Source organism: Ursus americanus, chromosome 15 (assembly GCF_024610735.1).
Source record: "Ursus americanus isolate L20-20 chromosome 15, mUrsAme1.1.p, whole genome shotgun sequence".
NCBI classification, from domain to species: Eukaryota; Metazoa; Chordata; class Mammalia; order Carnivora; family Ursidae; genus Ursus; species Ursus americanus.
In genome coordinates, this window is record NC_142141.1 from 33,969,036 (window position 1) to 33,986,052 (window position 17,017).

At 38.4% G+C, this 17,017-nt stretch overlaps 1 long non-coding RNA gene across 9 annotated transcripts in view; it reads left to right on the forward strand.

Annotated features, from left to right (window-relative positions):
* The window catches only part of LOC123785505 (uncharacterized), a 107,354-nt gene that overhangs the window by 40,294 nt on the left and 50,043 nt on the right, over positions 1-17,017 (forward strand). For all 9 annotated transcript variants that reach the window (XR_015726869.1, XR_015726871.1, XR_015726868.1 and 6 more), the window contains exon 3: positions 4,366-4,480. This is a non-coding gene — a long non-coding RNA (uncharacterized LOC123785505). The remainder of the gene's footprint in view (positions 1-4,365; positions 4,481-17,017) is intronic.

The following is a 17,017-nucleotide window of genomic DNA, read 5'->3' on the forward strand; positions in this document are numbered from 1 at the left end:
AATGAAATTTATAAAAGTTTTCTTTGACTTTTGCTTTTGTGTGTTTTATTTCCCAGATCAGTGTGGAAGCTTCTTGTAGAAGAGGTCAAATGGTCTGTTTTTGGGGGCACCATTTCACAGTATTTTTACGCTGCTTGAGGCTGCTGTGGGTACTCCACAAATGGTCTCGGCTAACTGACTCACTTCTTGTAAGCTGACTTCTTCCTCCAGCCTCCTCTGGTGTTAGCAGCTGTGGACTCTCAACATGAATTATTGAACTCTTAACTTGATTTTCCAACTCCAATTTTTAATCTCTTTTATCAGTCAGTCCTTTGGAATTTAATCTTCCTTCCTTCCCACTAGTCCAAATGAAATATGTAAAAATTTCTTATCTTTAGGCAGTTTTGGGGACGGTACCTGCATTAATTAAATCCAAATATAATAAAAACTTATAGCATTGAACCATACATACTCTTCTAAGCGTCTTGAAGGCAGGGACCATGTCATATTTCTCATCGTGTCCTAGACACATGGACAAGTACCTGGCATACAACAGGTTCTCTGTCAAGATTTGTTGAATCAATTGCTTTAGTCCTTTGGTCAAACTAAACTTCATTAACAGAGGCATTCTGAATTCATCTGTCTTGCAGATTATTTGGAAAATCGGATGCATTTCTAATAGCAAATTTTCTCTGCATTTATCTTCTTATTACTCATAAGTTCTGGGAATCTGACTTTCCTGTTTTATATTACTGTGCCTCCCTTAGCTTCTCAGTTCACTGACATTCTTTTGAATCTTGTGGTGGCTCATGTTGATCATTGATCTGGCTGGCTGTGGATCTATGAGTATCTAACACCATACCTAAACAGGGTCATTCCGACATGCTGCATTTAATGCACTTAATTTATTTCCTGAAGCTTGTTAAAGAAAACATAGAAAATATGAAAAAGTAAAATGTCAGTCAATTATTCACTCAAAGGCTATCACTGGGAATTTTTTGGTGAATTTCTTGTATCTGTGCATTTTTAAAGCAGAGTTGTGATCTAAAATTCAACTGTTCACTCAATTTTATAATTCGGTTTATTTCTTAACATTTAATTGAAGTATTTTTCAAGGGTTTATAAACCTTTCGTTGACTTCTTTTTAGTGAATCTATTGTATACTAATATATAGGTGTACAATAATTTAAATAAATCATTGTCTTGTTGAACTTTTGGATTGTACTGTGTTTTTTTATTACTGTAAATAATCCTTTGATGATCATCTTCATGCATAAAGAATTTTCTATAAGTAGCATTATGTTCTAGAAGCTGTGGACAGGAGTATGAATATTTTCAAGTTTTTGATACATGTGAATAAATTGCTTCCCAGACGATTGTAATCTTCCATATCCCCAACAATAGTGCATCAGTATTTCCCCTTTTAATGAACTCTTGTCAGATTTGAGGACTTACTTATTTATTTATTTTGGGGGGGTCCCAAGCAGGCTCCACATTCGGCATGGAGCCTGACATGGGGCTCGATCTCACCACCCCAAGATCATGACCTGAGCCGAAGCCAAGAGTCATACACTTAACCAACTGAGCCACCCGGGTGCCCCTGAGGACTTATTTTTAATACCAAAAGGATAATTTTTATTCCATTTAAGATTCCCCCTACACAGTCCCACAGTGCACATATCTTTATGATTTTACTCCATTCACTTTGGCATATTGCTGCAGCTACGTGTGAATCTTTCCACACCGATACTACCCGGATGCAGTTGATAGGAAGAAACGGGTTACTTGGCTTGGTTTGAGTGTGTTGCTATGAGTGTATGATAGAGGCTGGTTGGTGTTTGCAGCCGTGGATGTCCTAATAGAGATGCTCGAACCACCATGTCATGAATGTGTTAGTATATGTCCTTGTGGAGTTAGAGGATATCCCCAAAGAAAAACTGAAACTTAATTCTTTGGCTGGAATTCTTCATACAGGAGTTTGGGTATCTAAGTTAAAGAAAGCTGTGAAGTCACAAGGCATCTACAGACTTCTAAAAATGGAGTTAAAGGTTTTTTATGACAAAAGTCAATGTGGGCTTTGGATGACTTCAGTTGACTCTGTTTATATCTTCAAGCCACTTCCATATTCCATTGTAATGGTTGGATCCATTGTCACACCAAAAAGATGAAATGTGGTTTTTGCTTTGACAATGGGCTTGCTGCTATACAGTCAGAAGAAATTTTATTTAGGGCCATGGTCAAGTTGGCTGAAGCCCTGTTTTTTAATGTATCATGAAAGTAGACTACATATCCATTAAAGTAGTGCTACATGGAGAGAGAGATTTTATAGAAAAATATGAGATACTCATTTTTCAAGGCACTAATCAAATGTCACGTCTTCTCCAAAGTCTTATTTGGCCACTCGAACTCCTGTTTGTTCTCTGATAGCAGTTGGCCTGTCCTGCTCTGGTAGCATTCACACTGCATTAGAGTTACTTGTTTACATGACTGCTTCCCCCTACTCAATTATGGTCTTGTAGACACTGTTTTATATATTGTATCCCCAAAACATTATAGATCCATGTGATACCTCGCAGGGTCTGACATTCAGTAGGTGACTGATCATTGATTAGTGAATGATGGAAACAAGGAGATGTAGGAAGAAATGGAAAATAATCTTAAATGGATGTATCCTAAATAGCATGTATCTTAAATTAGCTTTTTTAGTCAAAACAGACAATATGGAAATGTGCTTCTCATTTGATAGATGAGGAAGTGGGTCAGAGCAGAGGTAAAGGGACTTCCTCAAGTGTCACAGCTGACTCAGGCACGAAGCCAGGTTTAGCGTGCAGATGTTCCACTTCTCAGTTCCATGTTCTTGTCGGTCTATCTCAATGTAATTCATTTTAGAACAATGGATGAATATAAGTTGTTTTCTATTATGTGGGGAAAACACCCTGCAAAATAAGCTTCCTTCATGTTATGGGGCATGTTGATTCCTTCTGGCATATTTTGGAATAATGCAAATGGAGAAACACCCTAGTGTAAGATTCACGGTATTTTGGGACTTCTTCATAAAGAAGATTGAAGAACTGAATCTTCTCAGTGGAAGACTTCGTAAAAATTGTAATGTTTTAATGTTAATGTCACATGTTGATGACTTTTACTGAGTGCTATGTTTGAACAAATGTCACACCTATATTTATACTTCATAATTTTTTGTGAGTTAATTAGTTGAGTAAACTCATATAATAACAAAGTGTCTGACCCATAGTTCAGCAAGTGCTTCAATATTCTTGTTTTTCTTCTTTTTCTTAATACAACATTCTCTAACCAGATTTTTTTTTCTGTCCTGAGACATTCAGAGGAAGCAACTGTAATGCTTTTTTATAGTAGCTAGAATGAGCAATTAGCAATATAAAAGAAGTTATTTTCAGCAAAGGGAGGTTCCAGTAGAGAAAGTTGACCTAATATAAGTCAGTCAGTTCATACTCTTGACGGGTTGCTGTATCAGGCTTTGATGATTAGGATTCTATTGGGCCTTAAAGGGGGATGATCCATTAAGTAAATCATTCTCTTTCTTTCTCTCTCTCTTTTCCTTTCAAAAGTAGATGCTGGAAGAAACCAGTGGAGGAGGGGCACAAGAGAACCAGGCAGTGCTCCTGGTTTTCTAGGTGCTCAAAGGCATCAGGTAGACACCACAGACACAAAAGAGGGAAAACCAAAGGAACAAAAAAACTTTTTGTCTTCAAACTGGAAAGTGACATCTGAGAATGACAGTGGAGAGGGGCGAAGGCAAAGAGCATGAGGGTGTGAGGGAGCACAGACCCATAAATAAACTCCGTGTTCCACATGGGTTTCTGTCTGGCCTGTCTTCCATGTTTTCCATCTAGACACCGTCCATGTCCTTCAGTTTCTCCTTTAGTAAAAAGAAGATGAATGACAAAAGAAGGTTCCTTGCTTGGTCTTTTGGAGTAAGATAAGGGAATATGCCATTAGCTAAGATGTCCATTTATCTAATCATCACCATAGTTCTAGCTTATGGTTTTAATTAGCATTATTTTCTTTGATTATATTTAATTACCCTTATAAGCTGTAAGCACTTTGGCAGGGATGTGGTAGAGAAAGTTACTATAAACCAAATTATGAATTTTATTGCTATAATTGCAGTTGAAACCCATGACATCAATTAAATCCTCATTTCTTATTTCCTTGGTTCATGTGATCATCATTCTAGGTATGTATAAAATCTCAGTGTGGCATAATTATGTAATTCCTTAAACAAAGGAGCTCTAGTACCTTGGTTAGGAGAGGCAGGAGTCTTAAAACCTTGCTAGTAACAATACTGGAAGCATTGTGAGAGCCTAAACTGTGCCTTTTCCCTTGTTGTCTCTCCACATCATGTAGCTCAGACCAAGGAACAGAAAAGAAGTTTAATACGTGGTTCCTATGGAGACACTGATGCTTGATCTACCCAGTTACCTCTGTGTTCAGTTACTGATGGTCTGTCGCAACTTGACAGGTAGGTTTGCGTCTACATTCCACTAACATAATGTCCTCAGGGTCCATCATTGTAAATGGCAATAGTTCAAGTTTCAAATAACATTGAAGTCACAAGATCTGCAGAATCAGAGTTCCAGAATCTATTAGGGTAATTAGTCTTAGCTGCCACAAGAAATAAAACCTTGAAATTTCAGGGGCTTACCAAATAAATGCTTATTTCTTACTTATTACCTATTCCATTTTGCCACTATAGAATTTGGAACATGTGGTTTCTGTGGTGGTCGTGGTTGGGAGAACGGAGATGGTAGAGGTGCATTGGCTCTCAACCCCCTTGTCCTGGAAATGACATGCATTTCCACTGAGAGTCCTTGGGCTAGAATTAGTTTTATGACCCCAGATGTACTGTGAAATATAGGGGAGTTCATGCAATATTCGATGAGCTCTCACTGTCTTTGACACATTCGGATTTCTGTGGAGGCCTGAGGATTCCACTGTAGCTTTAGGTACTGACCTATGAATGCCAAATAATATAAACATATAGATGAGTGAGACTTTTAGTTCTGTGGGAAATTCTTTTTTTTTAAACTTAAAAATTAATTTATTTTTTAGCAAAGTAGAATTGACATATAACATTATTTTAATTTCAGATGTACACGATTTGATTCATGTATATATTGTGAAATGATCACAGTTAGTCTAATTAATATCTGTCACCATAAATAGTTATAATTTTTTTATGATGAGAACTTTAAAGATTGCCCTTTTAGCAACTTTCAAATATACAATACAGTATTATTAACTGTAGTCACCATGTTGTACATTATAGCCCTATGACTTCCTTATTTTATAACTAGAGGTTTGTACCTTTTGATGTCCTTCACTCATTTTGCCTACCCACAACCCTGCCTCTGACAACCACCAATTTGTTCTCTGGATCTATGAGTTCATTTTTTTTTTTTTTTAATTCCATGTATAAGTGTAATCAACTAGTATTTGTCTTTCTCTGTTTGATTTATTCCACTAGCATAATGTCCTCAGGGTCCATCCTTGTTCTAAATGGCAAGATTTCATTCTTTTAATGGCTGAATAGAATGTATGTGTGTGTATATATACACACACATATATATGCCATTTTCTTCATCCATTCACGCATCAATAGACACTTAGGTTGCTTCCATATCTTGGCTATTGTAAAGAATGCTACAGTGAATATGAAGAGGCATCTATCCTTTTGAGTTATTGTTTTCATTTTCTTTGAGGAAATACCCAGAAGTGGAATTGCTAGATCATATGGTAGTTCTGTTTTTAATTTTTTGAGGAACCTCCATACTGTTTTTCACATAGGCTGCACCAATTCACATTCCCACCAGCAGTGCACAAGGGTTCTCTCCAGGTCCTTGATAACACTTGTTATTTCTTACCTTTTTGATAAATAGCCATTCTGACTGGTGTGAGCTGATATCTCATTGTGGTTGTGATTTGCATTTTCCTGATGATGAGTGAGGTTGAGCATCTTTTCATGTACCCGTTGGCCATCTGTATGTCTTCGTTTTTTAACTGGAATTTTTTGTTTGTTTGTTTTTGCTATTGAGGTCTTTTCCCTCTTTGGTTAAGCTTATTCCTAACTCTTTTATTCATGTTGTTGCAGGAAAACTTATTAAAATAAGTTAAACATGCAAGACAAAAAAAGTCAGGTCATCCTTTTGCCATGTCATGGATGCGCAGGATCTTTAACTGGAATCTTCCATGGAGTCCAATGGAAAAAATTATACAAGCAAGTTCCATTGTAGGTTTTAAGTTGCAAATATTCTTCTGTTCTATGGTTCTAATCCAACCTGTAGAATATTTTCTTTTTTAATTTGGTATCTGTGTTAGTCTGCTAGGGTTGTCAGAACAAAATACTGTAGACTGGGGGCTTAAATAACAGAAATTGATTTTCTCAGTTTTGGGGGCTGGGAAGTTCAAAATTGAGGTGCTGGCCAGTTTGGTTCCTGTGAAAGCAGAAAGCCACCTTCTGACTCTGACCACATATGGCAGAGAGAATGAGCTGAACTCTAGGGTTTCTGCTTGTAAGGACTCAATTGCTGTTAGATCAAGGCCCTACATTTATGATCTCATTTAATCTTAATTACTTCCATAAAAGCCCCTTCTCCAAATACAGTCACGTTGAGGGTTAAGCATTCAGCATATGCGTTTGGGGGGGACATAAACATTCAGTCTGTAATAAGGCTTTCTTATAAGAGATGAGTTCCTCTTGCCTAAGGAAACAATTAGAACACAGGAAAAGTTACCAAAACATCAAGCATCTTCCTTAAACCAAAAGAGAACCAAAGTTTCATACTAAAGGTCAATCTGGATTCTTTTGTTGTTCAGGACATTGAAATAATCCTTAAGGAGGCTGGTTTAAGTTGTTGCAATTTTTTTAAAGCCCATCTGTCAAGAATTTTGCCTCTTTTTTTCTTACTGACTCTAAGAGCTGGTTTCTTTTTTCTTTTTTTTTTTTAAAGATTTTATTTATTTATTCGACAGAGATAGAGACAGCCAGCGAGAGAGGGAACACAAGCAGGGGGAGTGGGAGAGGAAGAAGCAGGCTCATAGCGGAAGAGCCTGATGTGGGGCTCGATCCCATAACGCCGGGATCACGCCCTGAGCTGAAGGCAGACACTTAACCGCTGTGCCACCCAGGCGCCCCTAAGAGCTGGTTTCTTAAATGATGCATGTGGTCACATTTCTTACAGAATATTTTGAATTACAATTGTGTATCTTTCAGCTGTAGGAACCCAAGAAGGGTATCGTGTGTTTCTCTAGATTTAGTTTCAAAGTTGTGCTCCTGAGAGACCATGTTTTCAGGTAAATAATTGTCATTTGGAAATCCTTAAAGAAAGTCTTCAAATAATATGAGAAATTAATAGAGAAGTATTATGTTATTTAACTATTATAACAAGTTACAATAAAACAGCAGATGAAATTGGCTGCAGTTCCATATAACAACCTGTGTCCATCCATAAATGATAAAGATGTGGTACACACACACACACACACACACACACACACAAATACACACTGGAATAGTACTCAACCATAAAGAGGAATGAAATCTTGCCATTTGCAGCAACATGGATGGATCTAGAGGGTATAATCATAAGTGAAATAAGTCAGAGAGAGACAAATACCATATGATTTCAGTCATATGCGGAATTTAAGAAACAAAACAAACTAAGAAAAAAAAGAGATATATAAAAAACCCTAGACTCTTAAATACAGAGAAGTGGTGGGTGCCAGAGGAAATGTGGGTGGAAGGATGGGTGAAATAAATGAAGGGAATTAAGAGCACTGAGTAATGTATGGAAGTATTGAATCATATTGGACACGAAATTAATATGACACTGTATGTTAATTATATTTGAATAAAAATATTATAAATAAATTTTTAAAAAGAATAACAATAAATAACTGTATAGTAATATTTTAAAAAGCCAGCACAGAACCAGGGAAGTATTATTTGATCATCTGAACCATTTCCTTAGGTTGCAGAGGACTGGTTGGCAGCAACCTCATGTGTGTTTACTCTTAGCTTAGTCTTCCATTCAGTGTGAGGTCAGCTATTGTATAATATAGTTCACTGGATTTCAGCTTTCCCTTACATCATATACCAGATTGTCTAATTGATAGAAGCCACCTTTTAAAATACCAAATTATATGGCTGAAGGAACATCTTATCAAAACAAGTGCCTTGTGAGCTGCATGGCTAATAGATGGGAAGATTTCCATTAATTTCCAGCCTTTGTTCTCACTGTACTTTCTGCTCTATCCTCATCATGTTCAGGAGCCTGCAGTCCCCAAAATGAGAGTCAGAATCCCCTGTGCTGTCTGGCAAGAGTGAGAATGGCTTTACCCTCAGACACTTTTGCTTCCAAGGGTTAAAAGGCATTTAGTATTATATTAAAGCACCAATTAGTTAATAGTTGTAAAGTTCTTTGAGAAGGAAGAACACCCATTGTATGAATTTAAGGAGATATTATCTTTTCATTATTTATAAAACACCTTGAAGTGTAATTATCTTTGTTTTTAAAAAAACGTTTTGCTTCAACGCAACAGGATGTTGTGATTATTGTCTGAATTAGCAAGTGTTCTAAGAGCTATAATTAGACTAGAGAAACCAAAGGGGGATGTGGTAGATTGGAAGCTTGGCTAAGGACTAGGACCTGAGAAGAGGCGCATGTAGAAGACTGGATCTCGAGTGATTGCAATGGCCTTCTCTCTGCCACTGGCTCTGCATGGCAAGAATATGGCAGAGAAAAGGAAATTTTCCGCACAAATAGCTAACTGTATAAATTTGTCATAGGTATAGCATTCTCTTGGCCTCAAGTATTATAAGCACAGTATAGAAGAAACATGGGCTTTGACATCAGTCAGTTCTGGTTGGAATCTTGACTTTGTTTCTTTTTTTTAATATTAAATATTTAATATGTAAAAATTAAACAACACACTACTGCACAAGCAATGGACCAAATAAATCAAATGGCGAATCAAAATATGTCTCAAAACAGAGGAAAAAGAAAACACAATGTTTTAAAACCTATGGGATACAGCAAAAACAGATGCTAGAGTGAAATTTATGCTATCAATGCTTGTATTAAGAAAAAAAATTTCAAATAAACAACAGTGTACCACAAGGAACTAGAAAAAGAAGAAACTTGGCTGAAATTTAGTAGAGGAAGGAAATCAGAAACAAATAAAATAGGGGCGCCTGGGTGGCACAGTGGTTAAGCGTCTGCCTTCGGCTCAGGGCGTGATCCTGGCGTTATGGGATCGAGCCCCACATCAGGCTCCTACGCTATGAGCCTGCTTCTTCCTCTCCCACTCCCCCTGCTTGTGTTCCCTCTCTCACTGGCTGTCTCTATCTCTGTCGAATAAATAAATAAAATCTTAAAAAAAAAAAAAAAGAAACAAATAAAATAGAGACCAGAATAAACAATAACATAACATTGAAAGTAATGACCAGTTTTCCCAAAAAATAAAATTGCCAATGCTTTACGCTATATTAACTAAGGAGAAAGAGAAAGAAACTAAAATGAGAAATGGAAGAGAAAAATACAACAGATAACCACAGAAATACATAGTGTGATAACAAATTACTATGAACAATTATATACTCCAAATCAGATAACTTAGAAAAAAACAACAACAGGTAATTCTTAAAAACATGCAAGTTACCAAAATGGAATCATGAATCTTGAATCCAAGAAATATGAAATCTTCTTAGACCAATAACAAGAATGAAAGTTGAATTAGGAATCAAAAATCTCCTAGCATAGAAAAGCCCAAGACCACATGGTTTCATTGGTGAATTTTACCAAATATTTAAAAAAGAAATTAATGACAGTCTTTATAAAAATCTCACAAATAATGGAATAGAGGGAACGCATTCAGAATCATTCCACAAGGCCAGTACTACCCTGATATCAAAGCAGAGTAAAAACAATGCAAAAACAAAACAGTCTAGTTTGTCTGATGAAAGTGTTGCAACTATGACTTTCTTTTGACGTCCATTTGCATGATAAATGTTTCTCCACCCCTTCACTTTCAATCTGCAGGTGTCTTCAGGTCTAAAATTAGTCTTCTGTAGGCAGCATATAGATGGGTCTTGCTTTTTATTCATTCTGACACCATGTGTCTTTTCATTGGAGTGTTTAGTTCATTTACAGTCAAAGGAATTATAGGTATGTATTTATTGCCATTTTATTACCTGTTTTGTCATTTCTGGAGATTTTCTCTGTTCCTTTCTTGTCTTGGTCACTTTTGGTCTCTCCTTTGCACTGGAAGAGTCCCCTTTAATATTTCTTGCAGGGCTGGTTTAGTGGTCACAAACTCCTTTTATTGGTTGTCTGGGAAACTCTTTATCACTCTTTCTATTCTGAGTGATAGCCCTGCTGGATAGAGTATCTTTGGCTGCATATTTTTCCCATTCAGCACTTTGAATATATCATCTCACTCCCGTCCGGCTTGCCAAATTTCTGTTGAGAAATCTCCAGCTAGCCTTATGGGTTTTCCCTTGTAAGTTAAGGACTTCTTTTGTCTTGCTGCTTTTAAGATTTTTCCTTTATCACTATATTTTGCAAATTTAATCACAATATGTCTTGGTGTTTGGCTTGCTTTTGTTGGTTTTGGTGGGAGTGCTCTGTGCCTCCTGGATCTGGATGTCTGTTTCCTTTCTCAGATTAGGGAAGTTTTTTGCTATTATTTCTTAAAATAAATTTTCTGCCCTCTTTTTTCTTTCTTCTTATTCTGGGACTGCTATAATATCAATGTTATTACATTTGATAGAGTCACTGAGTTCCCTGTGTCTTTTTTCGTGTTGGATAATTTTTCTTTCTCTCCTTTGTTCATCTTCATTATTTTCCATTATTTTATTTTCTAGGTCACTAATTCATTCCTTTTCTCCTTCCAGCCCATTATTCATTGCATTAACCCTGTTTCCAGTCTTGTTTGTTGTACTCTTCATCTCTGATTGATTCTTTTTTAACTCTTCTTTCTGTGGTAAGGGTCTCACTGATGTCTTCTATTCTTTTCTCAAGCCCAGTGAGTATCCTTATGATTGTTGCTTTAAATTCTTCATCAGGCATGTTACTTATGTCTGTTTTGCTTAGATCTCTGGTGGTGGCCTTATCTTGTTCTTTCATTTAGGATAAATTCCTCCATCTTGGTTTTTTGTCTAAGTCTCTGCCTTCTTCTCTGTGTTAGAAATGCCAGTTTTGTCTCCTGCTCCTGAAAGGAATGGCCTTATGAAGAGGAGGTCATGTAGTGCCCAGGGCATGGCGCTTCAGAGATTGAGTCTAGTGTGTGCTGTGTGCACATTGCTGTTGTGTTTTGGCTGCTCTGTCCTTCAGGCCAGTCATCTGTGGAGGCTCTCCTTGCCTGCTGTGGACAGTTTGGTTCATGGCCTGAATGTAGGGAGTTTTAAGTAGGTGTGCTCTAGTCTGCTTGTGAAATGAGACCTGACACCAACTCCATCAGTACTGAGGTCACATAGAACTCTCTGGTCGGGAGACGTGCTGTGGGAGTTAGACAGCCAGTGTCGGTGCTGTCCTGCTTCCCACAGGTGGCGCTGTGTTTATGGCGAGGGGTGGGGAGGAAAATGGCACCAGTCAGCTCCTTTGTTCCTGGAGAGGGGTCTCCATGAACACTACTTCTCAGGGAGGCTCTCGGAAAAGAGTGAATGATGTCCTCCTTGCATGCCCCAGGCATTCTCGGATTGCTATTTCTATGGTGTCTGCCAGGGGATGTTTGCCTGCCCTCTCTCCAGGAGCAGTGCAGTGCCCTCCTGGCTCTATCCCTGCTGCTAACCTTTAAAACTCCAGGCTTTAGAGATGTGGTGGGGGTGGGGGTGTGCACTGGTCTTCTGGGGTAAGATCCTGCCTCTCTGGGACTGAGGCAACCTTGATGGAGATGGGCAGCCCCGCCAGAGCATAGTGGGGTAGGACTTGGTGTAGACAAGTGGGGCAGCGAGTGTCAGCGCTGCACTGCCTCCCCTGTGGCTCTGTGTTGATGCTGGGGCAGGGGTGGGAAATGGTGTTGGCCAGCTCCCCTGTTCCCAGAGAGGCCTCTCTGGGAATGCTGCCTCCCAGACACACATTGTCCCACTGTGTGCCCCAGGCATTCTTCAGGTGCCATTTCCACACTGTGTGCTCCCCAGTTGTTTGCCTGCCTTCTCTCCAGGAGCGGGGCAGTGTTCACCAGGCTCTATCCCAGCCAAACCTGCTGACCTTTAAAACCCCAGGCTTTAAACTTCAGTGGTTGCAAGACTTTCGAAATTCAGCCTCTCCTATTTTCTGAGCCCAGGGCTTTGGGGAAGTGTTCTTGTGTATTCCCCTGTGTGTTCCTCTCTCCCTCTCTCTCTGGGGTGTTTAGGAAGATTCGATAGTTATCTAGTTGTGTTTGTGGGATGAGATGCCTAGGGTCCTCCTACTCCACCATCTTGTCGACTTTGACTTTGTTTCTTAGGAGCTGTTTTGATCCTGACTAATCACCTAACTTCTTTAATCTCAGCTTTATAAGCCATGAAATGGGAAAAGTAATACATAATGTGTGGAAAGTACTAACTACTGGGCCCAATTCATTATGGGTACTCAATAAATTGTACTGATAATTATGATCATTTTTACTCATATAACATGAGAAAAAGACGAGAAAGTTCAGCCTAATCGACAGTGACTTTTTTTTTTTTTTTTGAGTTGGGCCTTGCATTGTAACTACGGTTTCATCAGCTGAAACTCTTGGTTCTAACAGGTTAATTGGTTACTCCTTTAAGAAAACCGCAATTTGTATTTCAAGAGATATCCTATGGGCATTACAACATTTTAACCCAAAGGCTTTAGTGGGAATTTCAAGCAGAGTCAGACTGGTGGGGAAAGATTTAGGGAGTATGACGTACTCTGGACTTTTATATGGAGGACAGTTTACACAACAAACAGCAGGGGCATTTTACATTCAGCGTCTAAGAGTTTGGTGTTTGATGTGGGCATTAATACAGTGGACAGGAAAGGGCATAGTGCATTATAAGTCAATTGTTGCTACATTAAGATAAAGCATAACTATATTAGTCCTTTGTTGACATATAAAATGGGCTTTTCTACCTCCATTACAGCACCTTATGGTTTCCAGACTTAGACAGTGACTATTCCGGAAAGAATGCAAAAAAAAATATTTATGAGTATTTTAGACACAATTTAATTTCCCCGTTGATCTACTTATTTTTTTAAATTACTGAAATAATGCATATTTATTCTAAAAAAAAACCTAACAATTCAGAAATATATAGAATAAAAATTGAATATACTTTACCTTAAAGAAATTTTAACTTTGAAAATTTTTTGAAAAAATATTTTATCAACATTTCAGTTTTCATTGCCATCTGAAAGATGATGAGGGGCCTAGTGGCATTCTGGTGAAGGTGTGCAAACTAAGCATTTGAAGTGAGCACACTGTAGTCTCTTTTATCCACAGGATCTTTCAGGATGACTCCTAGGCATAGTGGCAGGACAAGAACCCAAGCTTCTGGCCTGGCCTGGGAGCTTCAGTACAGGTGTCAGGGATTTGTCACACATGAATGCAAGACAGAGGAACTTAAAGTTTCCCTGTAGGAATAACCAACATCATAACCAACCAATACAAAAAATACTCCTATAGAAGAAGCCTGTGGTCACAGTGTAATGTATTTTGTTGTTGGGAGTTCAGAGAGAGGGGCTTATAGCTTCAGTGCCCTTTAAAGTGGAAAGGATGATATTAGGCTTCCAAAGTGGAGTTTCTGTCTGAGGTTCCATTTCTAGACTCATCAGTGTGGAAAAGTAGCAAGAGTTACGGGAAGTAGTGTTGATCATTGCCGAAGATCTCTGCTGAAATTATTATTGCTAAAAAGTCTTTATAAAAGACCTATTGGAGTTCTTGGTTTCTGGCCAGGAGGAGCTTACAATTTCTCTCCACACCCATGGCAACAGATATTGAGGACCTGTATACAGTTGAGAAAGTGTTGAATGAATTTATGGATGTGCCATTGTATACAGGAGGGAATAAGTGTATGCTGGATGGTGGAATAACTATGATAATAATTTAGGAACTTAATTTAAAAAATTCTTTTCTTTGTTATCCATTTCTTCTTTGTTCAAAGAAAGGATTAGGCCAGCTTTTAGGGACGTGTTTCAGTTACTCTACTGTAGTTTAACAAATCACTCTGAAACTTAATGGCTTAAAATAATAGCACCCATCTATGGACTGAACTCAAGTGGGTGGTTCTTCTGCTGGTCTTGTCTGGGGTTATGCAGCTTCTGTTATCTGGAGGTTATCTAGGGCTGGAAGCTCAAAATTGCTTTACTCATATGTCTGGCACCTCAGCTGAGATGTCTGGACCAGACGGGGGCTGGCTGGGAATCCATTTCTTTCTCTCCCTCCCTCGTTCCTTCCCTCCTTTTTTCCCTCCCTCCCTCTTTCTTTCTCTCTCTCCACACAGTGTCTGCAGCAAAGTAGCTGGATCTCTTTATGGTGGTTTAGGGCCCCAAAGAGGGTGAAAGCAGAAGAAGCTTCCATATCTCTTATGGCCTAGGCCAGGACTGGCTAAGTGTCACTTTCCACACATTCTCTTGATTAAAGAGAGTCACAAGGCCAACCTGGATTTCATGTCGGAGGGAAAGGAGACTAATTTCTTAATGAGAAGAACAGCCAAGAATACGGGTCATCTTCAGTTCACCAATATACAAGACATGCAATAATAACCTCTAAAAATTGTCATTAAACTTTTTGATCGAAGGGCAACTATCAGATGTGATGTGTTTTACACCAACACAAATGGTCTAATTTCAAGGGCCCCAAAAGGTCAACTTGCCAACTAGTGTGGCCCAAGGTTTAAGATTTTTTTGATTGGAATTACTCATACAATTTTACAGTATTAGAGTTGGGAGAGAATTTGAAGGTCACCTAGCCCAACTGAATGTCTTTTGACAAAAACAAGATTACAGACATTAATCTGTAACACATCAGTATAGCATATGGGCTAGCTAATTTGTTTATGAAACTAATTCACTATGACTTTGATTGAGGACAGGGTCATAGGACAAATACACTTACGTGGAAGGGAAAATGTAGGAAAATATTCAGAATATGGGATGTGTTCTTAACCTAGCAAGGCCCTAGGAATGGAGATGTGCATGACAGTCCTATGTACCACAAAGTGCTTAGAACAGAGCAGAGATCAGAGAATCTGTAAGATGTATTTTACCAAGCTTACAATTTTGCTCCAGGGAGGAACTTAAAAGTGATTTGCTACAACTCTCTTCGCATTAGTCAGAAAGAAGACTTCTTGGAAGAAGTGTTTCAACATCATTGGAAATGAGAAGCAGCTTTCTCATGAACTGCTTAGTTAATATAGAGAAATACTTAATTTTCCTTTCAGAGATTGTCTTTTTTCATATCCTTATATAAGCCTGAGGTTTACTGGAAGATAAATCTTGGCTGACTCTTTGTCTTTCTATAATACTTCTTCCTTGCCTTCCTAGAGGAGGAGGGTGTTAATCGACTAATCTGAGATTGTGTTGATTGCTGGCCTCTGATATTTTCAGAATGTATGTTTCTGGTGTGGGTTAGTATTCTAGAGTGTGTGTTTATCCTAATAGAGCCCAGCCAAGCCTGGCCTACTGGCCTTTGCCCCTGAGCTTGTTGAAACACATGTCCTATTTCATTTTGTAGTTGTTCTTGTTAGCTGGGGTTAGCAGCTTTGGTCTTCTCATTTTCTGAAAATTATGGGTATGCTTTGAGGTGTCAACACGCCTCAGCATGTTCTCAAGGAAGCTTCAAGAGGAGCTTCACAGTGAAGCCAATACATTTTAGCTGGAAAAGGATAATTCTGTAAAAGAGGAAATAACAGGTAAGGGACTTTCCCCTGAAAATGGTAAGTCAGGGATTCCCTCCATCCCCTCCTCCTGCTCCTGAACTGGCTGGTCCCATTGTTATTTCCTCTTCCCAGTTTCTGGCTTCTGTTTTTTTGTTGACCAGCCCAGCATCCACAACAGGAGCTGTTCCCGTGTGCACTTTCTGAAAGGGATAGAGCTCCTTTTTGTAACATTTGTAGGTTCTTTTTGGGCCTGAGTAATTTTTTTTTCTTATCATTATACGAGTACTGCGATCCTTGAACTTATTTAGAGAGAATTTGTGCATATAATGGGTGTATTAAAAAAGCCCGATTAAATTAAATATTTTTTTTCTTAGACACAGAATAATTTCAAAAGATTCTGAAGTATTTAAAATGTCTTATTATTTCGAAGAAAAAATACTCAGGTCCTCGCCTGTTTCTCAATATAAAAGATTTATGGAGCTTGGAACTAATTCACAACTCTAGGTTATGCTTCACTTGGTGCCCTTATGATTGAATTAGGTATGGTAACCATTTAATGAGTTGAAAAGACACATTTAATGAGTTGAACACATTTAATGAGTTGAAAAGACACATTTCCTGGTCCAGGAAATATCCCATGTGTGATATTTGCAAAACTTTAGATTTCTATTACAGTTAAGCTTAAACAGAGATTCTATGCAATTAATTCTATGCAGTGAATTTATGGGACTTTTGATTGACCAGGAAAGCTGGCCACTGTTGATATGTCCCTTTGCTGGGGTGTAATTTTTCTTTTGAAATTTCATTAAAGTATAACAGTGGTAAACCAATGCCTCTTGACTCATAATTTGGATTTCTCATTTGTTCTACTGATCTGATGCAATGGCTCTTTGACTCATTTCCCCCTATTAGAAAGGACACCTCTGGCTAGGAAGGTCCCTGGTTGTTTGCAGTGCCTACACATTTGCCTTTTTGTCTTCACTCATCCTCCCAAGCCCCTTTTCCTGTGTGATTTCTGAAGGACAGGTTTTCTCAGAGACCTTCAAAGCTGGTCAATACCAGAATATCTAGGTGGTCATCATAAAGAGGAGTGTCTTAGGTTTCTGAGGCTGAGAGAGATGTCAGTGAGTTTAAAACATTTTAGGAAAGGGGTGGAACACATCTAAAGGTCTG